The 27202-nt window shown below is 50.0% G+C and overlaps 1 long non-coding RNA gene across 2 annotated transcripts in view; it reads left to right on the top strand.

Moving 5' to 3' along the window:
• LOC138290450 (uncharacterized) overlaps positions 1–26742 on the top strand; it is a 115767-nt gene extending 89025 nt beyond the window's left edge. For both annotated transcript variants that reach the window (XR_011202560.1, XR_011202561.1), the window contains exon 3: positions 25889–26742. This is a non-coding gene — a long non-coding RNA (uncharacterized lncRNA). The remainder of the gene's footprint in view (positions 1–25888) is intronic.
• The last annotated feature ends 460 nt before the right edge of the window (positions 26743–27202 follow it).

Here is a 27202-nt window from a genome sequence, read left to right as displayed (position 1 = left end):
GAGTCTTCCCCCTCTCCCGCCGGGCACTGGCCAACTTCTGGTGCTTCGCAGGGGGGGGGACTGGCTGTGCTGTGGCTCTGTGACACACTGGCTGGCCTGGTGGCCGGTGCACTCCACATACCTGTGACAACAGGCACCACTGGTCCCGGAGATTTTGTGGCTGAGGTGCTAGTACGGGACCTGTGAGTTGGACGGGGGGGTGGTGGGAAATAGGTTAAGGGTGGACAGGAAAAGTTGTTTGGAGACACTGGGACGGGTAGCTGGGTTTGGGAGTGGAGAAAGAGGTGGTAGTTGTAGGAGGTGTAAGTTTTGTGGCTTTGGGTGTAGGTGCATGCGCTGGAGGCTGTTGTGAGGTGGATGTATGTTGGGTGGGTGTGTGCCTGCATTTGTGTATCTTGGGAGGGGGCGTCACAGACACACTGGGAGAGGACACAGGGGACGTGTGAATGGTAGTGGGGGCGGTGAGTGCACGTGTGCAGGGTGTGGTGGTGGGTGTGCTGGTGCGGGAAGTAGTGGCTGTAGTGGTAGTGTTATGGAGTTGTGAGTGTAGACGAGAGTGGGAGGGAGGAGGGACATGAGGAGGAGGGGGACACAGTGGAGGCAGTGGATGTTGTTGTGTCTGTATGTGTGTGATGCTTGCGTAAGTGCCTGTGGGATGTGTGGTGCTTATGTTTGCCATAGCTTCCCTTATGTGCTGACGTGTGTGCAGACTGATCTGATGGTGTGCTTGGGATAGGCAGAGGTACTGGGGATTTGGTCTGGGTGGAGGAAGTTGGAGGGGGGAGGCTAGACATAGGGATAATGGCTGCCATCAGTGCTGAGGCCAGAGTTTGAAAGGTTTGATAAAGGGCCGCCTGACCAGAATGAATGCCCTCCAGGAATGCATTGGTTTGTTGCAACTCCCTTTCTACAACCTGGATGGCATTCAAAATGGTTGACTGCCCAACAGTGAGTGACCTGAGGAGGTCAATGGCCTCCTCACTGAGGGCAGCAGAGGTGACAGGGGCTGAGGTGCCTGGGGCGAAGGTGATGCCCACCCTCCTGGGTTAGCGGGCACGGGGTGAACGCTGAGGGGCTGCTGGGAGGGCGGTGCTGGTAGGGAGGGTGGCGGCTGTACCTATAGAATTGGGGGGCACAGATGTTGCCGCCACCACAAGGGAGCTCCCATCGGAGGACGAGTCCGTGTCGCTGGTTTCAGCTCCTGTCACCGCCGTGGTGCTCCCCTCGCCCTCCGTCCCACTGGTGTATTCAGAGTCCATAGAGTGGCCCTCCATGGCCATGTGGGATGCAGCTCCCTCGTGCTCTGGTGCCACTGCTCCCCTGCCTGATGATGCTAATGCACACAAGAACAGGGAGACCTCAAAAAAAGGGGGGGAAACAGAAGAAAGACAGGTTGAGTGCATGGAATACCGCTACCGTTGGCGGACAAGACAGACACAGCAGCCCCCTGCACTACGTCGCGCTGTTGGGCTCTACAGTGCAATTCCTGGGAAATGGCCTACAAGGCTATGGACGACATCTGCACACATAGATGACACAGGTGCATGAATAGCTGTACTTGGCACTCTACAGAGGTGGGGTGGGGGGCCACAGGGCCATGCCTTACGAAGGGGCCTAGCCTACGGAACTCGCCCTGGCCTAGGGAAACCCACAGCCCTCCTCCCCCACCCAGACCCCTCCACTGTACGCAAAGTCAGCAGAATGAGAGTGTACTCACCACCTTGTGTCTGCTGTGATGCCCTCAAGCTCCCATCCAACTCCGGGTAGGCCACCGCCAGGATCCGGAACATCAGGGGGATCATGGTTCAACGGGCACCCCTCCCACATTGGGAGGCCATCCCCAGCTGAGCCTCTGCCGTCTTCTTGTTCCAGCGGCGAATGTCCTCCCATCTCTTCCGGCAGTGGTTGCTCCGTCTGTGGTGGACCCCCAGGGTCCGGACGTCCTTGGCGATGGCACGCCAAATATCCTTCTTCTGGTGGGCGCTGACCTACATGAAATGTACAGGGGAAGAAGAGAAGTCATTACCAACTGCACCGTCAAAGTGAGTGGCCCCCATCCCTACCCTTGCCGTGTGGCACATGCACCCACCGTCTTTCATGTACTTAAAACTCTGCCCCCTTCCTTCTTACAACCAGCCCTCTCCACACAGGCATAGCCAATACAACATCCTCCCTGTGTACTTACCTGTTGGTCTGGAGGACCGTAGAGTAGCGTGTACTGGGGGAGGACCCCGTCGACGAGCTTCTCCAACTCCTCCGATGTGAAGGCAGGGGCCCTTTCCCCAGACGCACGAGCCATTGTCTCTTCCAGACCGAGGTCACAGCAGCACTTGCAGTGTAGGTCCTCTCCTGTCGAAGATCAGGTATCGAGTGATTCAACAGCTAGAAAATGGCGGTCATGTCTGCGGCGGTCACGTCCACGCTGGTGCGTACCATCACCGCCGGCGTACATCGTCATTGGCTCCTGGGATCCATAGGGTCCAATGTTAACCAATGCAGCATTGCACCGCGGTCTTCGACCGCCTACCGCGACGGTGTATAACGCCAGCGCAGTTACCTCACATCCCATTGTCCCACTTTAGAGGTCAGGCAGCCGCCCTTTCAGGGGCCCAGATGGCCTAGTTACCAACTGCGTCACACATACCTAGGCCTGCTCTCAACACACATCCAGGCCAGATTTTGTGTATGAATCGTGTTCTGTGTAGACTGTGGGTACATACCTCTGACTTGTTTGACTCTGTGCGCACTGTTGTCCTTCATAGGCACTGTCCGCTGGGACATGTGAGGAGATGGCGGAATCCTCCGGTGTACCGACCGCTGGTGGACCTGTCGACAATGGAGGAAAGAAATAAAAAAATGTCTAGCATTCGCGTTAAGAATTTTTCAGTTCTATTAAGGACATGGAGGCGAGGATTATGCTTCTCTTTCCATGCTCTTTATTTAACAGCAGCCAATGAAAACCATGGAAAATAAAAAACTACATATCCCAACACTGATGATATGTCACGTGATAACCATAGAGGAGGAGGCCTATAAAGAGATGCTTCACACCCAACCACTCCTCTTTCTTTGTCCAATATTCGCAACAGATAAAGGTGGTCATTACAACCCTGGTGGACGGTGTTAAAGCTGCGGAAATACCGCAAACAGGCCGGCGGACAAAAAAAGGGAATTATGACCCTGGCAGAAACCGCCAACAAAGACAGCCACTTTAACACTCCGCCCGCCACGGCGGTACAGACAAGCAGCGCGGCGGTTACCGCCAACAAACAGGCGGGAGACAATGTACCGCCCACACCATTACAACCTGCCAATCCGACACCTTTTCCGGGGCGGATTCACCGTGGATAAAAACACGGCGGAAACAGCTTTTGCTATGGGAAAATGCTCACCTGAACACATCCCACGAGGAATCACGACTCCATGGACCCGGAATTACAAATACTCCCTGCCCTTGTCTTTCTGCTCCTCTACGAACAACAGCTACGTAGGCGCAGAAGACACCGGTGAGTACTGCACCTATGACACGGGGGAGGGCTGAGGCAAAAGTTAGGGGGACACCCACCAAACACCCCCACCCCCACTCTCGCATATCACAACATACAAACCAATGCATTCACAAAAATAACAGTAACAACCCACAATCCCCCCGGAAGAATGAAAAGACAATGCGAAATTCGGTCAAACATTATAATGTGCCAATATACATTTCATAAAAAAATATACAGATATATATTAGAAAATCACTCATAATTATATACAATACGAGAAGTAGTGCAGATATGTACACAACAATGTCCGTGCACCAACAGTCCAAAAATGCATGGGCGAGGCCCACAAACGACACCTGACCACAATCGGAGAGAACACTGCCGGGGCATCAGATAGAAATACTACAGGCACCTCAGAGGGAAGGGAAGGGGGGCACCTCAGCCAGATGAATGCGAAGCCAGATCCACGACGGGGCACCATGGCCATTGATGTATCCTTGGGAGTGCAAAGCCACAGTCTCTCAAGTCTATACAGTGGGTGGTTTGCCCACTGTGCCATCCTGGGGAGTGCAAAGCCACAGTCTCTCAAGTCTATACAGTGGGTGGTTTGCCCACTGTGCCATTCTGGGGAGTGCAAAGCCACAGTCTCTCAAGTCTATACAGTGGGTGGTTTGCCCACTGTGCCATCCTGGGGAGTGCAAAGCCACAGTCGCTCAAGTCTATACAGTGGGTGGTTTGCCCACTGTGCCATCCTGGGGAGCGCAAAGCTACAGTCTCTCAAGTAGATGCAGTTCTCTACTGGTACTGGGTGGGACTGGTGCCCATACTGGATGAGTCTCCCTGTGAAAGTTCATGTCCTGTCACTGTCCCAGCTGCACATGTTATAAGGATGCCTGATGTGGCGGCCTTTTCATTCCTACACGGTGGTTGCCCTGTTCAGCGGTCTTCACCATGGAGGTCTTTGCCCTGTTCAGCGATCTTCACCATGGCGGTCTTTGCCCTGTTCAGCGGTGCTTTGCCATGGCAGTTCTGGACTGTTCAGCGGTGCTTTGCCATGGCGGTTCTGGACTGTTCAGCGGTGCTTTACCATGGTGGTCTTTGCCCTGTTCAGCAGTGCTTTGCCATGGCTGTTCTGGACTGTTCAGCGGTGCTTTGCCATGGCGGTCTTTGCCCTGTTCAGCGGTGGTTTGCCATGGCGGTTCTGGACTGTTCAGCGGTGCTTTGCCATGGCGGTCTTTGCCCTGTTCAGCGGTGCTTTGCCATGGCGGTTCTGGACTGTTCAGTGGTGCTTTGCCATGGCGGTTCTGGTACGGACATTGGTGTGTGGCATGACGTTCCCTATACTGGGCATTGGTTTGTAGAATGACGATCTCTACACTGGGCATTGGTGTGTGGCATGACGTTCCATCATTGCCCAGCGGGGCTGTGGCAGCCGGGGCCCTCCTGGGCTGTGACTCTGGCGGTGGACTCAGGACCATTGACGATACTTGGGCCCTCCTGGGCTGTGACTCTGGCGGTGGACTCAGGACCAGTGACGATACTTGGGCCCTCCTGGGCTGTGACTCTGGCGGTGGACTCAGGACCAGTGACGATACTTGGGCCCTCCTGGGCTGTGACTCTGGTGGTGGACTCAGGACCAGTGACGATACTTGGGCCCTCCTGGGCTGTGACTCCGGCGGTGGTCTCTGGACCAGTGACGATACTTGGGCCCTCCTGGGCTGTGACTCCGGCGGTGGACTCAGGACCAGTGACGATACTTGGGCCCTCTTGGGCTGTGACTCTGGCGATGGTCTCTGGACCAGTGACGATACTTGGGCCCTCCTGGGCTGTGACTCTGGCGGTGGTCTCTGGACCAGTGACGACGGTGCTGGCGGTTGTGTCTGGACCGCCGGAAATGATGGCACACTTCTCCGCCGTGACACTCACAACAGGCTGGCAAGACTTCCTCTCGACCTTCCCCACCTTTGGTGGTCACAGCTGACTCTCCAATCCCCTTCAAACCTAGGTCAGTTGTTGTCCCACCAGGAGTCTTAACACGGTCCCGTCATCCACTCTCCAATTTTAGAGCCTTTACAGGGGGTGGGCTGCCAGTGCCTTGGCTCCGGGTCCTACTGCCTACCCTAGTGGCCGGTGCACTCCACAATCCCTGAACACGCACCACTTGTATTGGAGGCTTTTTGGCTGAGGCGCTACGACAGGACTGATGAATTGGAGGGGGAGTGGGGGCAAAAAGGTCAATTTTACAGAGGGACAATTTCTGACGAACACTGGGATGGGTAGCTGGAGGGGGTCTGGGAGTGGAGGAAGAGGAGGTGGTTGTAGGAGGTGTTACTTTAGCTGTTTTGGGTGCAGGTGCAGGTACAGGAGGCTGTCGTGAGGTGGATGGATGTTGGGTGAGTGATTGCCGGCGTTTGTGTACTTTGGGAGGGGGCGTCACAGACACACTGGGAGAGGACACAGGGGACGTGTAAATGGCAGTAGAGGTGGTGAGTGCAGGTGAGTGGCTTGTGGTGCTGGGTGTCCTGGTGCGATTCCTGGTGCCTGTAGATGTGGTGCATGCAGGTGTGTGTGTAGACGAGACTGGGAGGGAGGAGGGAGAAGAGGAGGAGGGGGACACAGTGGAGACAGTGGATGTTGCTGTGTCTGTATGGGTGTGATGCTTGTGTGAGTGCCTGTGGGATGTGTGGTGCCTATGTTTGCTTGAGCTACTTTTGGGTGTTGACTTGTGTGCATGCTGGTCTGTAGGTGTGCTCGGGATGCGCTGGGGTACAGGGGATTGGGTCTGGGTGGAGGAAGTTGGAGGGGGGAGGCTCGACACAGGGACAATGACTGCCATCAGTGCTGTGGCCAGAGATTGCAGGGTTCGCTGAAGGACAGCCTGACCAGAATGAATGCCCTCCAGGAATGCATTACCGTGTTGTAACTCTCGTTCTACACCCTGGAAGGCATTCATAATGGTAGACTGCCCAACAGTGAGTGACCTGAGGAGGTCAATGGCCTCCTCACTGAGGGCAGCAGGGGTGACTGGGGCAGGGCCTAAGGTGCCTGGGGCGAAGGTGATGCCCACCCTCCTGGGTGAGCGGGCACGGGGCGAACGCTGAGGGGCTGCTGGGAGGGCGGTGCTGGTAGGGGAGGTGGCGGCTGTACCTGTAGAAGTTGTGCGCACAGATGGTGCCGCCACCACAGGGGAGCGCCCATCGGCGGACGAGTCCGTGTCGCTGGTTGGTGATCCGGTGGCCGACGTGAAGCTCCCCTCGCCCTCCGTCCCACTGGTGCATTCAGAGTCCATGGTGTGGCCCTCCATGGCCATGTGGGATGCAGCTCCCTCGTGCTGCGGTGCCACTGTACCTCCGCCTGTTGATGCTGATGTACAGAAGGACAGGGAGAGCAGGAAAAGGGGGGGAGACAGAAGAACAAGAGTTTTAGTGCATGGTATTCCGCTACCGTTGGCGGACAAGACAGACGCAGCAGCCCCCGTATTGCCCTGCATTACGCCGTGCTCCTGCACTCTGCACACGCAATTTCTGGGTTATGGCCTACATGGCAATGGTGGACATCTGCGCACATGGATGCCACAGGGGCAAATATACCTCGACTTGGCACTCTGCTGAGGTGGGGTTGAGTGCCACATGGCCTACATTACGGAGGGGCCTTGCCTACCTAACTCGCCCTGGCCTAGGGACACCCACAGCCCACCTCCCCCACCCAGACACCTCCACTGCACGCAAAGTCCGCAGAATGAGGTTGTACTTACCCCTTTGTGTCTGCTGTGATGTCCTCAGCGCCCATCCAACTCCGGGTAGGCCACCGCCAGGATCCGGAACATCAGGGGGGTCATGGTGCGACGGGCACCCCTCCCACGTTGGGAGGCCATCCCCAGCTGAGCCTCCGCCGTCTTCTTGCTGCAGCGGCAAATGTCCTCCCATCTCTTCCGGCAGTGGGTGCCCCGTCTGTGGTGGGCCCCCAGGGTCCGGACCTCCTTGGCGATGGCACGCCAGATGTCCCTCTTCTGGTGGGCGCTGACCTACATGACATGCACAAGGGAAGAAGAACAGTCATTACCAACTGCACCGTCATTGTGAGTGGCCCCCTCCCTACTCTGGCCATGTGGCCCATTCATTCCCATGCATTCATGTTCAATCAACTCTGCCCACTTCCCTCTTCCACCCAGCCCTCTCCACCCAGGCCTAGCCCATACAACGTGCTCCCTGTGTACTAACCTGTTGGTCTGGAGGACCGTAGAGTAGCGTGTACTGGGGGAGGACCCCATCCACAAGTTTCTCCAACTCCTGTGCAGTGAAGGCAGGGGCCCTTTCCCTAGATGCAGCAGCCATCCTCGCTTCCAGACCGAGGTCACAGCAGCACTAGCAGTGTAGGTCCTCTCCTGTCGAAGGTCAGGTATCTAGTGAGTGAACAGATGGAAAATGGCGGTGACGTCCGTGGCGGTGACGTCCAGGGCGGTGCGCATCATCACCGCCGGCGCACCTGTTCATTGGCTCCTGGGACCCATAGGGTCCACTGTTAACCAATGCAGCATTGTGCCGCGGTCTACGACCGCCTACCGCGACGGTGTGCAACGCCAGCGCAGTTACCCCACAATCCAATTGTCCCAGTTTAGAGGTCAGGCAGCTGCCATTTCAGGGGCCCACATGGCTTCATTTACTACTGCGTCACACATAGCTAGGCCTACACCCAACACACATACAGGAAGGGTTTTGTGAGTGGTGTAGTCTTGTGTGTAACTGTGGGTACATACCTGGAGGAAAGGTGACTGGTTCTTCGCTGTTGTCCTTCGTAGGCACCGTCAGCTGGGACATATGAGAAGATGGCGGAATCCTCCGGTGTACCGACCGCTGGTGGACCTGTTGACAATGGAAGAAAGACATGTCATCGTCACCTACCGGTTTGACCGTGCCACTATCCAGGAACTATGTACCCAGTTGGAGCCAGACCTGATGTCACAGATCCGCCATCCGACTGGAATCCCCCCTGACGTGCAGGTGCTGTCAGTGCTCCATTTCCTTGCAAGTGGGTCTTTTCAGACAACAGTGGCCATGTCATCAGGGATGTCCCAGCCTATGTTTTCCAACGTGTTGTCCAGAGTGTTGTCTGCCCTGCTGAAACACGTAAGGAGATACTACATTTTCCCTCAGGTGGAGGATTTGTCTACAGTGAAGGGTGACTTCTATGCCCTTGGACATATCCCCAACGTCATAGGTGCCATTGATGGGACCCATGTATCTCTGGTCCCCCCCCCACAGGAGTGAAGAGGTGTACAGGAACAGGAAGAGTTATCATTCCATGAATGTCCAGATGGTCTGTTTGGCAGACCAGTACATCTCGCAGGTAAATGCTATGTTCCCTGGCTCAGTGCATGATGCCTACATCCTGCGGAATAGTAGCATCCCTGATATGATGGGTCAACTCCAGAGGCACCGGGTATGGCTATTGGGGGACTCTGGTTACCCCAACCTTTCGTGGCTATTGACCCCAGTGAGGAATCCCAGGACCAGAGCAGAGGAACAGTACAATGATGCCCATGGGTGGACTAGGAGGGTGATTGAACGCACCTTCGGCCTCCTGAAAGCCAGGTTCAGGTGCCTCCATATGACAGGTGGATCCCTATTCTACTCACCGAAGAAGGTGTGCGACATCATCATCGCCTGCTCCATGCTCCATAATTTGGCTTTGCGACGCCAGGTGCCTTTTCTGCAGGAGGATGATCCAGATGACGGTGTTGTAGCAGCTGTGGAGTCTGTGGAGCCTGTGGACAGTGATGAGGATGAAGCTGAAGAAGAAGAAAACGACAACAGGGAGTCAGTCACACAGCAATATTTCCAGTGACACACAGGTGAGAACATTTTCTGGTTTGACATTACATTAATTTTCACACGTCTACCTCTATCCTGTTTGTCAATTTCAATCACTATTTGTTAACTGAGTTGTACCCTTCCATTACGGTTTCACAGGTGTGGTAACCTACGTGTCAACTGCTTGCATCCTTCAAGGGCTTGTGATGTGTGACATAGGTATGTTAGCCTTACAATGGTACAGCCATTATGACACTGTCATTGATAATACAAAGTACAAAATCATAGACTGACTCCAGATTGTTTTGTGTTTCAAGGATGTTTATTTAGGTGCTCAAAAAATGAAGGGGGGTTGTAAATTGGTGATGGGTGATGGTGGAGGAATGTCCATGGCAGAGTCCAGTCTATTAGTCTCACTGGTGCACTGCCCATCTGGGCATAGGAAGTGGAGCTGGGGCAGTTCGATATGGACAGGGTAACAAAGTGGGACAGTGGGAGGACAATCAAGGTGGTCTTATTTCCTGGCGGGAGTCTTGCCATCTTGCTCTGTCCTGATCTCAGGGACCGCTTGCGTGGTGGTTGTCCCAGGGGGTGGGGTGCTGGTGTGGTGGTCCTGTGGCGGGGCGTCCTGTCCACTAGCGCCGGCGGAGGTGGTGGGCAGTTCATCATCCTGGCTAATGTCAGGGGCCCCTTGGAGTGCCACGGTGTCCCTCAAAGTCTGCTGTATGTCCTTCAGCACCCCTACGATGGTGCCCAGGGCGGAGCTGATGGTTCTGAGCTCCTCCCTGAACCCCAAATACTGCTCTTCCTGCAGCTGCAGGGTCTCCTGCAACTTGTCCAGGACCGTTGCCATTGTCTCCTGGGAGTGGTGGTACGCTCCCATGATGGAGGAGAGGGCCTCGTGGAGAGTTGGTTCCCTTGGCCTGTCCTCCCTCTGTCGCACAGCAGCCCTCCCAGTTCCCCTATGTTCCTGTGCCTCCGTCCCCTGGACCGTGTGCCCACTACCACTGCCCCCAGGTCCCTGTTGTTGTTGGGAGGGTGGGTTACCCTGGGTGCCCGGTAGTGGTGGACATACCGCTGATTGACCTTTCCTGGGTAGGGAGGTTTGGGCCCGTTGGGTGGGTGCTGTGCTGGTGTTACCAGAGCGTGGAAGGTCGGTGTTGGGCTGTGCCTGTGCAAGGGGAACCGACTGTCCTGAGGCCCATGATGGTCCGGGCTGGTCATCAAGATCCAGTAGGGCAGAGCTGCTCTCGTCACTGTGGGCCTCTTCTGGGGGTGGAGTGGTGTTGTTTGGACCCTCTGGTGTGGTGACGGTCCTTCGGGTTCCTGCAGGGGTATAAGAGCATGATTATTGCATGTGTGTGTGTGTAATGCTGTGCAATGGGTGGGTGTGCGTGAACCCCAGTGCAAGCATTCCTGTGTGGGGGCTTGTGTGATGATGGTTGGGGGGGTGTTCTGGGTATGTGCAGTGAGCATGCTTTGGTGAGGGGTGACCATGCTTAGTTGTGTCATGCAGGGCTTGGTGTTGGGATGGGTGGTTTGTGTAATGGGTACATTAGTGATGAGTTGGAGTGATAGGGGAGGGGGTGAGGGTGGGGGTGTGTGATAGCATGCAGGTTGGGTGGGGGATCTGATAGTTAAGATTTGACTTACCAGTGTCCCATCCTCCACCGACTCCTCCAAGGCCCTCAGGATGCAGGATGGTCAAGACTTGCTCCTCCCATGTTGTTAGTTGTGGGGGAGGAGGTGGGGGTCCGCCGCCAGTCCGCTGTACTGCAATGTTGTGCCTGGAGACCCTGGAATGAACCTTCCCCCGTAGGTCGTTCTACCTCTTCCTGATGTCCTCCCAATTTCTTGGGTGCTGTCCCACTGCGTTGACCCTGTCCACTATTCTGCGCCATAACTCCATCTTCCTGGCTATTGATGTGTGCTGTACCTGTGAGCCAAATAGCTGTGCCTCTACCCGGACGATTTCCTCCACCATGACCCTGAGCTCCTCCTCGGAGAAGCGGGGGTGTCTTTGGGGTGGTGTGGGTGTTGTGTGGGGTGGTGTATGTGTTGATGAGTGTGGTGAGTGTAGTGGTGTGTGGTGTTTTGTGCGTGGATGTTGTGTGGGTGATGGTGTTGTGTGCCTCTGTATGATGGGGTTGTCATTTGCTGTGCTGTCTCTCTGGCCTTCTTTCAGAAGTTGTGGTCGTAGGGGTTTGTGGGTGATGTGGGTGTGTGTTTTATATTGTATTGGGTGTGTGGGAGTGTTGTTTGTATGTGTATCAGGTGTGTATATTTTAAATTGTCCAATGTGGCGGTGTTTTGTAGATGTGTGTGTATTTTGAGCGCAGCGGTGTGTACCGCCAATGGAATACCGTGGTTGAAAGACCGCCGCATGGATTCGTGGGTCGTAATAGCATGGGCGTGGGTCAGCATGTTTATCGCTGACCTTTGGTGAGGCGGTGTTGTGTGGGTGTCTGAATTTCGGCGGATTCCGAGATGTGTGTCATAATAGCTGTGGCGGTCTACCGCGGCCGCGGCGGTGTATTGGCGGTCTTCTGCACGGCGGTAAGCGACTTTTACAGCCAATGTTGTAATGACCCCCAAAGTCATAGTCTTTAACATGAATCCTGTAAACGCAATCCTGGAAAAAGATGACCTGGAGAATGAAATATACGGATCCAACCCGTCTGGAGACTTGAAACGGTGACAAAACAAACCAAAATCCACTTCTCCTCATTTCCTAGGAAAAAAGAAAAATTCAGACCATAAAAGCTGAACATCATAAAAAGATACTTATATCTACTACCAAATAGGGTGGGAGAACACTGAAATACAGTAACAATTTTTGTACATGAACTACATATTAACCTGATGTACCACAAAATAACATAAACATACAGTGCGGTGGGATAATCCTCGCCTCCGTGTCCTTAATAGAATTGAAAAATTCTTAACGCGAATGCTAGAAATGTTTTTTTATATGTCAGGACCGGAGGCTCAGATTATGCTTGTTCAAAGCTGATTCACCACCACCGATGCAATATCCACAATAGGTTTACAGAAACAAGTTTTAAACGTAGAAGGGGAAGACCAGTCTGTCGCCCTTAGAATGTCCTCCAAACGAGAACCCAAAGCAAAAGACTTTGAAGCCATAGCACCTTTGGAAGAATATGCACCAAATTTTGAAACATCAAAGCCTGCTTCATTCAATAAGGCTTAACCAAAGAAATGAACAATTGACCCCCCACATCAGAACGAAATTCTTCTGTACTCACCTCATAAGCTCTAAGGCACTGAACTACACAAAGTTTGGGATTGTCTACGAAATAGGGATAAGCAACTGACTTCAGATTACATTAAGTTCAACATGAAATAGAAGAGGAAACCCCTTCAGAGGAAAAACTCTCCCTGCCAAATCCAGAGCTCAAACATATGATACTCTCTTACATGAAAATAAACATAACAACATGGGGTATTATGCTGAAAGATGATTCCTATATAAATAACTATTGGTAGGCCATGATTCTAAAAACGAAGAACAATGTTCACATCCCAAATGGAGGAATAGCAAGGGCGAGGAGGATAGCCAGTCTTATACCTCTCATAAATTTACAAACAATGGGAACTGTCCAAAGGTTTGCCCTCAATAGGTAAATGACCTGCCGAAGTAGCAGACCAAGATATATAATTAGATCAAAAAGCTAGACCTGACGTTGCTAAGGAAGATAGAAAATGGATGAAGAAGGCCCAGAGGGCCCTGGAGAAGATTCTCCCTGAAAGGGGGATAGGATCGGAAGATCGCAACTCAACTCCATCGTCAACTGAACCATGCCTGAGACCTCCAAAGGGGAGTCACCAAATCAGATCCTCTTGCTGACGTCTGATCTGTGCCGAAACCCTGAGTATCATTAGGAAGGGGGGGCAAAAACGTACCCCTGTTCTTGAAACCAGTTCTGAAGGAAGGCATCCGAAACAGATGCTTCCGGATCCGACCTCCAACTGACAAACATTTGATCTGCTGAGTGAGGCGAAACGCAAACAAGTCTGTCGAGAGGGGACCCCATCGAGCAGAAAGGGCCCGGAAACTCTGGGGTGCAGACTCCAATCGTTGAAATCCCTCAGGTGTTGCGAATACCAGTTCGCCACCAGATTGCTGGTCCCCGGAATGTATTCCACGACTGCCGAAATTCTTTCCTGAAGGCAAAAGAGCCAAATTCCTTTGCTATTTCCGCTAAAATGCGAGAACGAGTTCCCCCAGCTGGTTGACATATCTCACCACCAAGATATTGTCCATGTGTAGCAGAACACAACAGATCGCCTTGAGAGGGGAGAGACTCTTGATGGCAAGAGAGCCGGCTAGGAGCTCCAAACAATATGTGCAGGGTCAACACCGTGTTGGACCATCTGCCTCCCGAGGACACTGATCCGCAAAGGGCACCCCAGCCCTAACGGCTGGCATCGGACTCTATCACTACATCCGGGTACGAGCTGAAATTGCTCTGCCGTTCCTAGTCTCCATAAGTTCTATCTCCCAACTCATCTCAGAACGAGATTCCTCGGATAGGAGCACTTGGTCCGCATAACTGAGACCCTTATAAAGATGGGAGATCTTAAAACGTTGAAGGGCTCTGTACTGAAAAGGGTCCGGAATATCGCTTGGATCGAAGAAGACAGCAGGCTCACCATCCGGGCAATCGGCCTCAATGATACAGTCTGATTGGATAACATAGACCTCAACTCTCTCAAGATCGAATGAACCTTCTCGGAGTGAAGTACCAAAAGGGATTGGAGTACCAAAAGGGATCGGACTGAGTCTAACTGGAAACCAGAAAGTCCCTCCGCTGAGATGGGGTCAGCCTGGTCTTCTGGGCATCGATTATAAAAACCCAGGTTCTGAAGTAAAGACACGGGGCACACCAGGCCATAATCAGGATATCGACTAGATAAAATAACATTTTGACAGACCCCTTGAGAACGAAGGAACTCCACAACTGGGCGCATCACGTCCGTAAAGCACCATGGGGCAGAAGAAAAGACCGAATGGGAGGACTTTGTACTCGTAATACTCTTCCTCCCACTGGAACTGAAGAAATCTCCGATGCGGAGGAAAAATAGGAATGGCTATGTAAGCGTCCTTCAAATCTAAGCGGACCATACAGTCTCCCTCTGGGAGAATGTCTCTCAACAATTGGATGCCCTCCATCTAGAAATGTCGATACAATAAAAAACCGTTGAAGTCTTTTAAGTTTAGAAACACTGGACTGACAAAACCTGAAGGGTGCCAGGGTACCTTGACAACGGTACCTTTTGTTATCAGCGCAGAGATAACTGCGGAAATGAGGCTGTGCTCTTGAAGGGAAAATTATACTGGCGAGGAGGCCACAGCTGAGACTGGGTCTCGTAAAATTCTAGTTTGAACTCCTGCACAGCATCTGTGACCCAAGCATCAGAAGTACTCAGACCCCATGCTTGCAGAACTTCTGAGTTCTGCCCCCTGAACTTGAATCAAACTCACCTGTGGCTCCCGGGATCTGGGAGAAACTGTTGAAGACCTATGGATCTCCCTCTGTGGAATCTGCCCCGACCAGACCTTGGTCTTGATGGATAGGCGGTAGAAGAGGAGAAGTCGTACTCCTGATAACCGCCTCTTCCTTGATGGTAGTAATCACTTTGAGGGCCCTATTGGTCGAAGCGGCTAAAAGGCACGCCCCCTGAAGCGTCCGGCCCCACTAAAAGGTGGAGTTAGCACCTTTCTGATAGAACCTTGGGCCTTGTCCAAACTGGCGTAGGTTGAAACAAATATTGAAAGTTCCTTTATGAAGGGGGAACCCAACAGCAAATACAGGGCCACCGGACCTGATTCAGAAGTAAGGAAGACTGCCAAGTTGGGTCTAGCTACATCAACACTGAGCGGTGACGCTTTGAAGATATGGCGCAATTGGCATTTCCCAGGAAAAACAAAGCGCTTGTTGAGCCCAACCCACAAGAACGTCAGGGTTGAAGGGCTCGTCTGACTCCTTGGCCTGAAAAGTCAGTTCTAAAAACTTTGATAACGGACCTGAGACGTCCAACAACTTGTCCTGACATCCATGCTGGACGTGATCAATACTCTTCTTTGGGTCCTTGGCAGATTTTTTGTGGACAGTGACCAAAGTAGGGTCCAGAGGGGGTTTCAGTCACCTTGGAGGGGAAATCCGGCCTGGAGCATTCAGACCGTAGCCTGGAGCGAACCTCCTTGTTAGAGCTATGTCTAATGTGGGATACCACATAATCCGCCACTTCTGGGGGAGACAACCAAAGTGAAGACCTGGGGTGTACAATATCTTCCGGCTCAACCGTCAGGACCCTAGTAGTAGGAGCTTCCTGATGATGAGCCTTCTATTTGCGCTTGTGAGGGGAATCATCTCCCTGCTCGGGGGAGTGTTCAGAAGAAGAAGAATTTGAGTCACTAGAATTATAACCATGTTCCCTTGCCATATTCCTAATAAGGCCTTCAAAGTCCACGGAATGCGGATAGAACTCTACTTAGAGGTTTGGGTATTTGTAGAAGGGAAGGTTCCAAAAAGGGTTGAAATGCCTGACAGGGCTACCCAGCCTTGTTGCTCCACAACCCCAAAAGGTGGTGCTTAATGGGCTTAATAGCTTGAGCTAACGATTGATTAACAGAATGACGCACTCCTGCTATACCCATCCTCCAGATAATACCCATCATCGGCTTGGTCTTCATAGCCAGCCATACTGTAATATAGCAGAAGGAAAGAACCCCAGAGGAGTCGTAATAATAATAATAATAATAATAATAAAACAGGGCACGCATTTTTTTTTTATTTAGGGCGTGGAGGGAGCTGCCCTGTGTGCAGAAGCACCTTTAGTGCAGGCCCAGCCTGAGTAATAATTATTTGCAACCCCAGAGTCCAGGCCCTGGGGTGTAGATGGGGAGCTAAGCCGGTGTACATTTATTTAGAAGCACCTTGTGCTTAAATCAATAAACGCTCCAAGACACAAGCGTGTAAATATAAAACTCTTTAAATTTCTGAAAAATAAATAAATAAACGCTCTAGATAACGAGCGTGAAAAGCAAATAATATTTCCATCAAACGATTTACTTTCTAAAGACGCTCAGGACATGAGCGCTTAATAATGAGGCCCCTGGGGCAGGGAAATAAAATTCAGGCTCCGGGCAGGAGCGGTTGAGTAAATATGCCCCTGGGACTAATAAAACAAATCCCTGGAGCCGGCACAGAGACTTGCGACCGCAGGATATAATCAGCGCGGACTCTGGTCGGCAGATAAACGCATTCAGCACGTGTTAAAAAATGGCAATAAAAAAGAGAACTGCGTCGATGTGCGCACACAATGAAAGCGAGCCAAGCGGCCGCTTTGGGGAGGGAAAACACCGCTCCCAAATTAGATTATAAGCAAAAACAATATCATGCATAAAAACATCAATGAATCACTTAACTGGCTGCAAAGCAGCAAAGAAAGAGGAGTGGTTGGGTGTGAAGCATCTCTTTATAGGCCTCCTCCTCTATGGTTATCACGTGACATATCATCAGTGTTGGGATAGGTTGTTTTTTGTTTCCCATGGTTTTCATTGGCTGCTGTTAAATAAAGAGCATGGAAAGAGAAGCATAATCTGAGCCTCCGGTCCTGACATAGAATTTGATAATCACCTACAGGTTTGACCGTGCCACAATCCAGGAACTGTGTACCCAGTTTGAGCCAGACCTGATGTCGGCAATCCACCATCCCACAGGAATCCTCCCCAAGTGCAGGTGCTATCAGTGCTCCATTTCCTTGCAAGTGGGTCTTTTCAAACAACTGTGGCCATGGCATCAGGGATGTCCCAGTCTATGTTTTCCAATGTATTGTCCAGAGTGTTGTCTGCCCTGCTGAAACACATGCAGAGCTACATCGTTTTCCCTCAGGTGGAGGACTTGCCTACAGTGAAAGGTGACTCTCTATGCCCTTGGACATATCCCCAACATCATAGGTGCCATTGATGGGACCCATGTGGCTTTGGTCCCCCCCCACAAGAGTGAACAGGTGTACAGGAACCGGAAGAGTTATCATTCCATGAATGTACAGATGGTATGTTTGGCCGACCAGTACATCTCCCATGTGAATGCCATGTTCCCTGGCTCAGTGCATGACGCCTACATCATGCGGAATAGCAGCATCCCTTAGGTGATGGGTCAACTCCAGAGGCACCGTGTGTGGCTATTAGGTGACTCTGGTTACCCCAACCTGTCATGGCTACTGACCCCAGTGAGGAATCCCAGGACCAGGGCAGAGGAACGCTACAATGAGGCCCATGGGCGTACTAGGAGGGTGATCGAGCGGACCTTCGGCCTCCTGAAGGCCAGGTTTAGGTGCCTCCATATGAAAGGTGGATCCCTATTCTACTCACCAAAGAAGGTGTGCCAGATCATCGTGGCCTGCTGTATGCTTCACAACTTGGCTTTGCGACGACAGGTGCCTTTTCTGCAGGAGGATGGTCCAGATGGCGGTGTTGTGGCAGCTGTGGAGCCTGTGGACAGTGATGAGGAGGAAGCAGAGGAAGAAGACATTGACAACAGGGACTCAGTCATCCAGCAATATTTCCAGTGAAACACGGGTGAGAATACATTCCTGCCTACTACAAGTACTTTTACACTTCTACCTCTATCCTGTCTGTCGATTTCACCCAGTGTATGGTCACTGAGTTGTCACTTTCCCTTACGGTTTCACAGGAGTGGGTCCCAACGTGTGTCATCTGCTTAGATTCCTCATGGACTAGAGCTGTGTGACATAGGTATGTTGACATTACTATTTCCTGAAAATTTTGTCACTGTAATTGCAAATACACTATTTCGAAATCACAGACAGACTCCAGATCCTTTGGTGCTTTAGGTGTGTTTATTTACATACAAAATATTGGAGGGGGAAGTCAAATGGTGAGGGGTGATGGCAGAGGAGTGTCCCTGGCAGAGTCCACTCTATTTGTCTCACAGGTGCATTGCCCATATGGGCATAGGAAGTGGAGCTGGGGCAGTTTCTATATGGACAGGGTGACAAAGTGGGACAGTAGCTTGACAATCAGGCTGGTCTCATTTCTTGGCGGGGGTCTTGGCATCGTGCTCTGTCTTGTTCCAGGATCTCAGGGACCGTTTGCGGGGTGGTTCTCCGTCTGCAGGGGGTGGGGTGCTGGTGTTGTGGTCCTGTGCCGGTGCCTCCTGTCCACTAGCTCCGGCGGAGGTGGAGGGCAGTTCATCGTCCATGCCAGTGTCAGGGGCTCCTTGTAGTGCCACAGTGTCCCTCCTGGTGTTGAGTATTTCCTTCAGCACCCCTATGATGGTGCCCATGGCGGAGCTGATGGTTCTGAGTTCCTCCCTGAACCCCAAATACTTTTCCTCCTGCATGCGCTGGGTCTCCTGAAACTTGGCCAGGACCGTTGCCATCGTCTCCTGGGAGTGGTGGTATGCTCCCATGATGGAGGAGAGGGCCTTGTGGAGAGTGGGTTCCCTTGGCCTGTCCGCCCGCTGTCGCACAGCAGCCCTCCCAGTTCCCCGTGTGCCCACTACCACTGCCCCCAGGTCCCTGTTGTTGTTGGGGTGGTGGGTTATCCTGGGTTCCCTGTATGGTGGACACACAGCTGATTGACGTGTCCTGGGGACGGAGGTATGGGCCCGCTGGGTGGGTGCTGTGCTGGTGTTACCAGAGGGGGGAAGGTCTGTGGTGGCCTGTGCCTGTGTGAGGGGAACCGACTGTCCCGAGGCCCACGATGGTCCGGGCTGGTCATCTAGATCCAGGTGGACAGAGGTGCTGTCATCACTGTGGGCCTCTTCTGTGGGTGGAGTGGAGATGTCTGGAACCTCCTGTCTGGTGACGTTGGGTAGTGGTCCTGCAGGGGTGGAAAAGCATGAATTTTGCATCTGTGTGTGTCACGGTGTGCAATGGGTGGGTGAACGTGTACCCCAGTGCTGGAATTCCTGTGTGGGGGCTTGTGTGATGATGGTTTAGGGGGGTGTATGGGTATGTGCAGTGGGCATGCTTTAGTGATGGGTGCCCATGCGTTGTTTTTTGCATGCAGGGCTTGGTGTTGGGATGTGTGGTTTGTGATATTGGTACATTTGTGAGGAGTTGGAGTGATAGGGGTGGGGGCGAGGGTGGGGGTATGTGATAGCATGCAGGTAGGGTGGGGGATATGGTTGTTAAAGGTTTGACTTACCAGAGTCCATTCTTCCACCGACTCCTGCGAGGCCCTCAGGATGCAGAATCCCCAATACCTGCTCCTCCCATGTTGTTGGTTGTGGGTGATGAGGTGGGGGTCCGCCGCCAGTCCGCTGAACCGCCTGGTGGTGTCTTGAGACCACGGAACGCACCTTCCCCCGTAGGTCGTTCCACCTCTTCCTGATGTCATCCCGATCTCTTGGGTGTTGTCCCACTGTGTTGACCCTGTCGACTATTCTTCCCCATAGCTCCATCTTCCTTGCAATTGAGGTGTGCTGCACCTGTACTCCAAATAGTAGTGGCTCTACCCGGATGATTTCCTCCACCATCACCCTGAGCTCCTCCTCCGAAAACCTAGGGTGTCTTTGCCATGCCATGGGGTGGCGTAGGTGATGTGTGGGGTGGTGTGTGTGGTGATAAGTGTGGTGATATGTAGTGGTGTGTGGTGTTTTGCGCGTGGAAGTTGTGTGGATGATGGTGTTGTGTGCCTGTGGCTGCTAGTTTGTGGATGGTGGTGTCTCTCTCTGGCCTTCTCTCTGTAATAGTGGTCGTAGGGGTTTGTGGGTGATGTGGGTGTGTGTTTTATATTGCAATGGGTGTTTGGGAGTGGTGTGTGTATGTGTATCAGGTGTGTGTATTTCGAATTGTCCAATGTGACGGTGTTTTGTAGCAGTGTGTGTATTTTGAGCGCGGCGGTGTGTACCGCCAATGGAATACCGCGGTTATAAGACCGCCGCGTGGATTCGTGTGTTGTGATAGTGTGGGCGTATTTCTGTTGGCGTGACGGTGGAGGTTTTGTTTTTGCCAGTTTATCACTGACCTTTGGTGTGGCGGACTTGTGTGGGTGTCTGAATTTTGTCGGATTCCGAGATTGTGTCATAATAGCTGTGGTGGAATTCCGCGTCCGCAGCGGTTTGTTGGCGGTCTTCTGCACAGCGGTAAGCGGCTTTTACCGCCAATATTGTAATGACCCCCATAATGTGTAACAAGACCAGCAGTGCACGAGGAATGAGTCCTCATGAAAGTTATGGTAAAGTGCATGGCAGTGGAAATAGAAAATGGATAGCAATGCACAGAAACACATGGACGGCGAGACAAGCACAAACTAAAAAAGTTTTTCTTAGCTTTCATGTTTTTAAATAAAAGGTATAGACAAAACTTCTTCTAACTGCAGGTGCAGAGCGATCATTTTTTTTGGGAGTTTTAAATAGTGCAAACCCAAGCCTGAAGGAGCCCTTACATGAGCACCTGTGAAAATACACAAGGACACCTTTTATTATTTTATTGTAGGCATGGGGAGATTAGGTGACTTGCCCAGAATCACAGGAAATTAAGCCAATGGCGAGACTTGAACATGATTCTCCAGTTTCATAGTCAGCAACATCACACCCTCGTTCATTAAATGGACCTGGCTTCCTTGCAGGCTCAGGGTCACTTACTGAAGGTGTTTGCATTATGCTTCATTAACATCACTAAAGGTTTTCGAAGGCAGCGTTAAGCAGGCCCCCAATGAGCTGCTGTTTCATGGTAACATCTTTTCAGCAAAGACTGGTCCATTGTACTGCAGTTTATGACTTAGGGCCTGATTTAGATCTTGGCAGTCCTACCTCCAATCTATAGGCGGGTGGGAGATCTTTCTGGCGGGTGGGAGATCTTTCTGGCGGGTGGGAGATCTTTCTCCTTCCTGGCGGCCAAGACCTGGAACTCCCTCCCCACCAGCCTCAGGACCACCCAGGACCACTCCGCTTTCCGGAGACTCCTAAAGACCTGGCTGTTCGAGCAGCGATAACCCACCCTTTTCCCCTAGCGCCTTGAGACCCGCACGGGTGAGTAGCGCGCTTTATAAATGTTAATGATTTGATTTGATTTGAATCTGCGTCGATGGCACACCCAAAAAGACTGTCAAGTCGACGGTGTTCTGCCCGCCATATTTAGAAGTAATGCAGCTGAGCTGCAGCCCGCCATGACGGAGTGCACTCCGTTGCACCAACTGCATCTCGCAGCTGACGTGGTAGACTCCAATTTTGATGATTAGCAAACATTTCTGTCTTGAAGTCGGGATCCCACTGAGTCAATTTTGATAACACAGTCATGCTGGACATGTATCAGTAGCGGTCCCAGGACGGCAGGAGTCCATTGCGGAACCTGTTCAGTATAGTAATATTGCTGTGGCTATTGGTTGGATGCTAGCAGCCCACCCCTGTTGTATATTGGACAATTGTGTACACCTGAAAAACATACATGGAGCACACTCCATTTCAGACCATGGTCCTTTGCCATCACACTGCAGCAGACCATTTTCCAGCAGAAACTGCCGCACAGGAGCTAGGTTTTCTCCCTCTGTGTTTTTTGTTAATATTACTCTTTTGATTATCCTTTATCATTTTGGGCACTACTTTTTTCACAAAAGATCGCAATGGCAGGGAGGAGAAACCCACATTTTACAGGGGGAGAGTTGTCTGTCATGGTAGATGAAATCTTTAGAGTAGACATACAATTCTATGGAGCACAAGTGCAAAATACAACCATATCTCAGAAAAGGGAAATGTAGTCCTGAATAGTGGACAGAGCAAATGCTGTAGCTAATAATCTGCGCACAGTCGATAAAATTAGGAAGAGGTGGAATGATCTGTGGGGGAGAGTGCACTCATTGGCCTTGAAGCATCACCTGGAGGCCCAGAGGACTGATAGTGGTTCTACCAGCCCCCGTACAACTCTTTCCTACATCCTGAAGGCTTGACTGGAATCCCTTGTGGAGTGAAGATTGGTAAATTGCACTTAGAAACGCCTCAATAATCAGAAATGGAGTTCTGCCCTTAAGTTAGCCATTTAGAATGGTTCACCAACAGAAAAGATATACCTAAACTTGACTGCACAAAATATATTTTTTCATCCCAATTACTAGTCTCATGATTGTATCTCTCTTTTTAGCAATGTGCAATATGTTTATTCAGTTTGTGTGTTGTTTCCCATGAATCATCACTTGAATTTGCTTAGTCCCTTGCTTTCTATCAAAGTATTTTGTTCTCCAAAAAACAGGTCCAAAACTCCAACCAGTTAAACATGAAGTTATACTGCTTGTAAGTGATATTTCCACCTAGTCATATCATACCCATATGTGTGCACATGTGCAAATGTGTTTTGATCTCCTCTATAGTTACTGAACTAGATATGTGTAACTCACTTTTCAGCAACTATTGTCTATGGTGTCAACAGATGATTACAACTACCATGATGCCCTGGTTTTGTATCTGGAAAACAATAGTGTAATGTAATGTTGGCCTACCTTCCTTTACTTCTATATGTGCACACATCTCAAAAACGTGTGCATTTGACAATCACCATGTCATGCTATGTATGAAAATGTCAATTGTGTTCAAGCATTTTGACACCTTCTCATAGCTACACCGAATTGATGTAAATGCTCACATAATTCATAGTCTGTTGAATCCAAGATCCTCTACCATGTAATTTGGCATGCTGAACAGAAGTAGTATCCACACACAATTTTCTTTGCACTGTCGATATGATGACAAATGGCAGTTTTTCCATTAAGTTGAACTACAGTTTGTCTAATGTTTTTAGCCTGCTAGTCCTTGGAATAGTCTAGTACTCTAATCTACTCACCACTGTGTTGGGTTGAATGTCTGGTACATGTAATGAACACTTCAGAAATATAATTTTGCAATTCATGACATCTCTACACCATCATCACTTGCATCTGTGTAAATCAGTCTGCATGTGTAAAACAATGAAAATCGCACAAAGGCCTAATCATTCTATCAGTCTGATTTTCCATTTTTAGGTTGCCCCATGTAATGCTATCTGTATTTTACGTGTTGCTCCGTCTTGACCACTGACTCCATGTTGTGCTTAGCTTACCTCCACACACCGTCAGGTATTTTTCTGCGCACAGCTTGTAAAACGTGTTTTCGCTCTTCCTCACTGAAGGATAGCTACATAACATGGAGGAGTAAAGAGCACTGATGGTAAGATGTACCAGGTGGAAAATGTTTATGGTAAGACAGGGAACAGCTCGGTCTTGGAAAAACACTGTTAGAGTTGGCCAGTCTCTCAGTGCTCCAACACTGATCTGATGCGGTCAGCATTTGAACAACAACTGATCAGATGGGAGGGGTGGTTTCTAGAATTCTCCTCTCCAGCTTGTTGTGAGGGTTCCTCGGCCTGATGCTGGCAAAAGGGATGATGTCACTGTCAAGCCTCATGGTGATGCATTTTTAATTCTTATTTTCAGCTTTGCATTGTGCCTGAATACATATTCCATATATATAAGTTATGGGATATCCTAAGCAGCATGGGGGTAGAACCAGCCATAATTCAGTTTATACGAGAAATGTACACAGGGTGCAGAGCAAGAGTGAGGTATGGGCTACAAGGGGAATGTACTCGCCCTTTTGGCCTACATAGAGGTGTGCGCCAAGGTTGTGTTCTTGCCCCGTTCTTGCTCTCAATGTATGTAAATAACTTCGAAAATGTATTGGCTAGTGACTGCCAAGATCTACCCCAAATAGGTAATCGCGCTGTCCCGGTATTACTCTACGCAGACGATGCAGTTTTAATGGCCAGGACCCCGCTAGCTCTTCAAAAACGTTTAACTACTTGCATTACATTTATGTCACAATTGGGACTCACTGTCAATCGCTCAAAAACGTTTATTATGAACTGTGGCGAGAAACGCGGCAAGATCTATAATATTACTACAGCGGATGGGAGGGTAGAAACCGGGCGAACCTTCTCTTATCTGGGCATAATGTTTGACAAACAGGGCTCCTGGGTTAACTGTAGGAAAATGAAAAAAGCCCAGCTTATTAAAACAACTGTGGCCTTAAGGCTTTTTTCCAAAAGGATAGGGGGGATTACCCCGTCGAACATGATAAAAATTTACAAAGCCAAGTGCACCCCGGCTGTCATGGACGGGCCTGGAATTTGGGGATATACTAACTGTAACCCGGTACAGATGGTGGAAAATGATTTTTTAAGTCATCTACTGATGGTACCAAATGGTACATCATCATACATTATCCACTCTGAACTGGGGCTCCCCTTTATTGCAGACTTGATAAAGATTCAACCATTATTGTTATGGCACAAAGTTTGGACCTCAGAATATACTGAATTAAACAAGGCCATCTTGACTGACTGCATGGAGTCTACATACGCAGCAAGGGTGCCCTGGTTAAGATACATTATGACCTTCTTTGAAAACATGGGTAACAAAGTTTATTACACAAACCCAGCTTCGCTGGGAAAAATCTCTAGGAAGGACCTGAGTGTTCTGGCATTAAAATATTTAGAAGATTCACGATGGGAGGTTGAATCAAAAAAGCCCACCGGCATTCACAATCAAATAATTTTGTTGATGGAGGGCATACAGCCTTATTTGACGAATGTGGTAAAACCCCGCCACCGCTTTGTTCTCACCAGACTGAGGCTAGATATATTTCATCGTTTAGTAACCTTTCCAACTATGAACGATTGGAGCACCACGCTGAAGGCCTGTCCCTGCGATGCAAAGGCACCCCAAACTACAATTCACGTGGTCTTATTCTGTAAATTCTATGCCAAGCAGAGAAAGCGCTAAGTAGCCCCTCTTTTAAGGTTAATCAACTTGCCCCAGTGTCATATTGTGTACGCCAGCCTCCAGGTGTTATCCTCTATTGAGATGTGTGGAACCTTGGCTAACTTTTTATGCTCCGTATTAAATACAAGAAAGCGTATGGGGGTAGCGATGTAATTTTATCTAGTCATGTAATGGTTCGCAACTAGGAAATTTTAAAGATATTTTAAATACTCTGTTTGTACGTATCCTTTTATTATTTTAATTTATTTAAATCTTATCTTATTTATTGTATACTGAAATGTATAATATTTGATACTTCTATGACTTGTTGAAAGTCGAATAAAGTTTGTACTACTACTATATATATATATATATATATATATATATATATATATATATATATATATATGTATATATATGTATATCTATATCTATATATGTATATCTATATCTATATCATCTATATATATATATCTATATATATATATATATATATTATCCATGGTTGACGTAGTGTATTTTCTTTGTTTCTATTATCATTGTTATTCTACTGCTATGATTTTTTTCAGAAGTGCACTTGTGTTGCTGCATTTAACATAAATGTTCACATTATTCTTTCCTTTTATGAACCTTTGGAAGTGCCTTAATAAATCTATTACTCAGACTAAGAATGCTGCATTCTTGGAATTCCTTCCATTTTGTCTCCTCTCGGTCTGAAGCAGACAAAATACCCCATTTGTAGCTAAAGGCACATCTGAGCTGCAAACCAAATTTTAATATCATGTTGTCTGCATTCTTCTCAGGTCCAACATCCCAGGCCAGTGGACCACCGTCTCCCACTTAAGACCCCCCACTCAGGACCAGGATCAAGCCTCCATTGAAGATCCCACTCCTGCAAGTCCAGATGATTGGAAGCAGCCTGGCAAGTCTGGTCTCTCTGGGCAGACAGCTCCAGTGAGTCACACTAGGCCCACCTCTACACCTCCCACCCCACCTGCAACCACATCTCAGCCTATGGATACCTCCACTTCCTGTGTAAAGAGGGATGTAACACCAATCTTGTGCCCGTCCCCCAGTCCTAGCTGCTGTTGTGCCAGGAACTAGTGGGATGGGGCACACTGTCTCCAGGGCACATGGTAGTGGCAATATGAGTCATAGGAGGGAGTCTGTGGGCCAGCAAAGTGAGGCCATTGGCATCATTGTCAGCCAAAGCATCATTGACCAATTCTTAGGAGCAGTACAAGAGTTCCAAGATGTGATGGGCCAGGTTGTAACTGAGTTCTAGAGATCTGGACCAAGTACAACAATATCAGCCCCAGATAGGGAGGCCATGCCACATGAGGGGCCTGTTTCTCCCTCCCCAGTCCCTGCACCTGTGCCCATCACCTCCTCCCTTGAGGGGGCAGTCATCCAGACCATCAGGAGAGGATGGCAAGACCTCGACCACCACCTCCAAGAGACACAGATCCTAATTTCCTACTGTGTGTCTAGCATTCACTCTGTGGACTATTTCAGGGACTCATTTACCTTTTTTGAGGACAGTGGTATTTCATACATTAAGCTCCAAACTTTTTTGCCTCTACAACTATACTTTCATCCACCATGATAGACTAGTTTTTGTTCATTGTTTTATTGTTTGAAACACTTTTTACTTCCCTTGTGGCATGTAAATAAATGATAAGGACACAAACTACAAGACTGTTGTTGTATTTATTGTGGAATTTCATTTTTCACGTCTGTCTTCCATCATCATTTTGTCAAATCTATTGAACAATTAGTTGCAAAGGAAAATTAGATATGACAAAGAGGTAATGTGTTAGTCATTTCATTCAAACAAGACAAATCAAAATCACAATGTATTGGTGTCATACATAGGTAGGTTACACAGGTAATTTCACAAACCATGCATGACCCCAATCGTCTGTGCTATTTAGAGGTGGACACTACGTGACCTTGACACCATGGGAGAAAGGGAAGATTACATGGGATCAAATTGAATAGGCAAACTCTCATTGATGTATGACCTCAGCTGGATCCAGACATCCTGCCCTCAAAATAGGAATCCTACATCAATAACACCAATAGTCTACATCGTGGCAGTAATACAGTTTGAGGCC

The sequence above is a fragment of the Pleurodeles waltl genome, chromosome 1_1, assembly GCF_031143425.1.
Source record: "Pleurodeles waltl isolate 20211129_DDA chromosome 1_1, aPleWal1.hap1.20221129, whole genome shotgun sequence".
NCBI classification, from domain to species: Eukaryota; Metazoa; Chordata; class Amphibia; order Caudata; family Salamandridae; genus Pleurodeles; species Pleurodeles waltl.
Note: the sequence above shows the minus strand (reverse complement) of the source record. Positions and strands in the feature narration are given on the sequence as shown.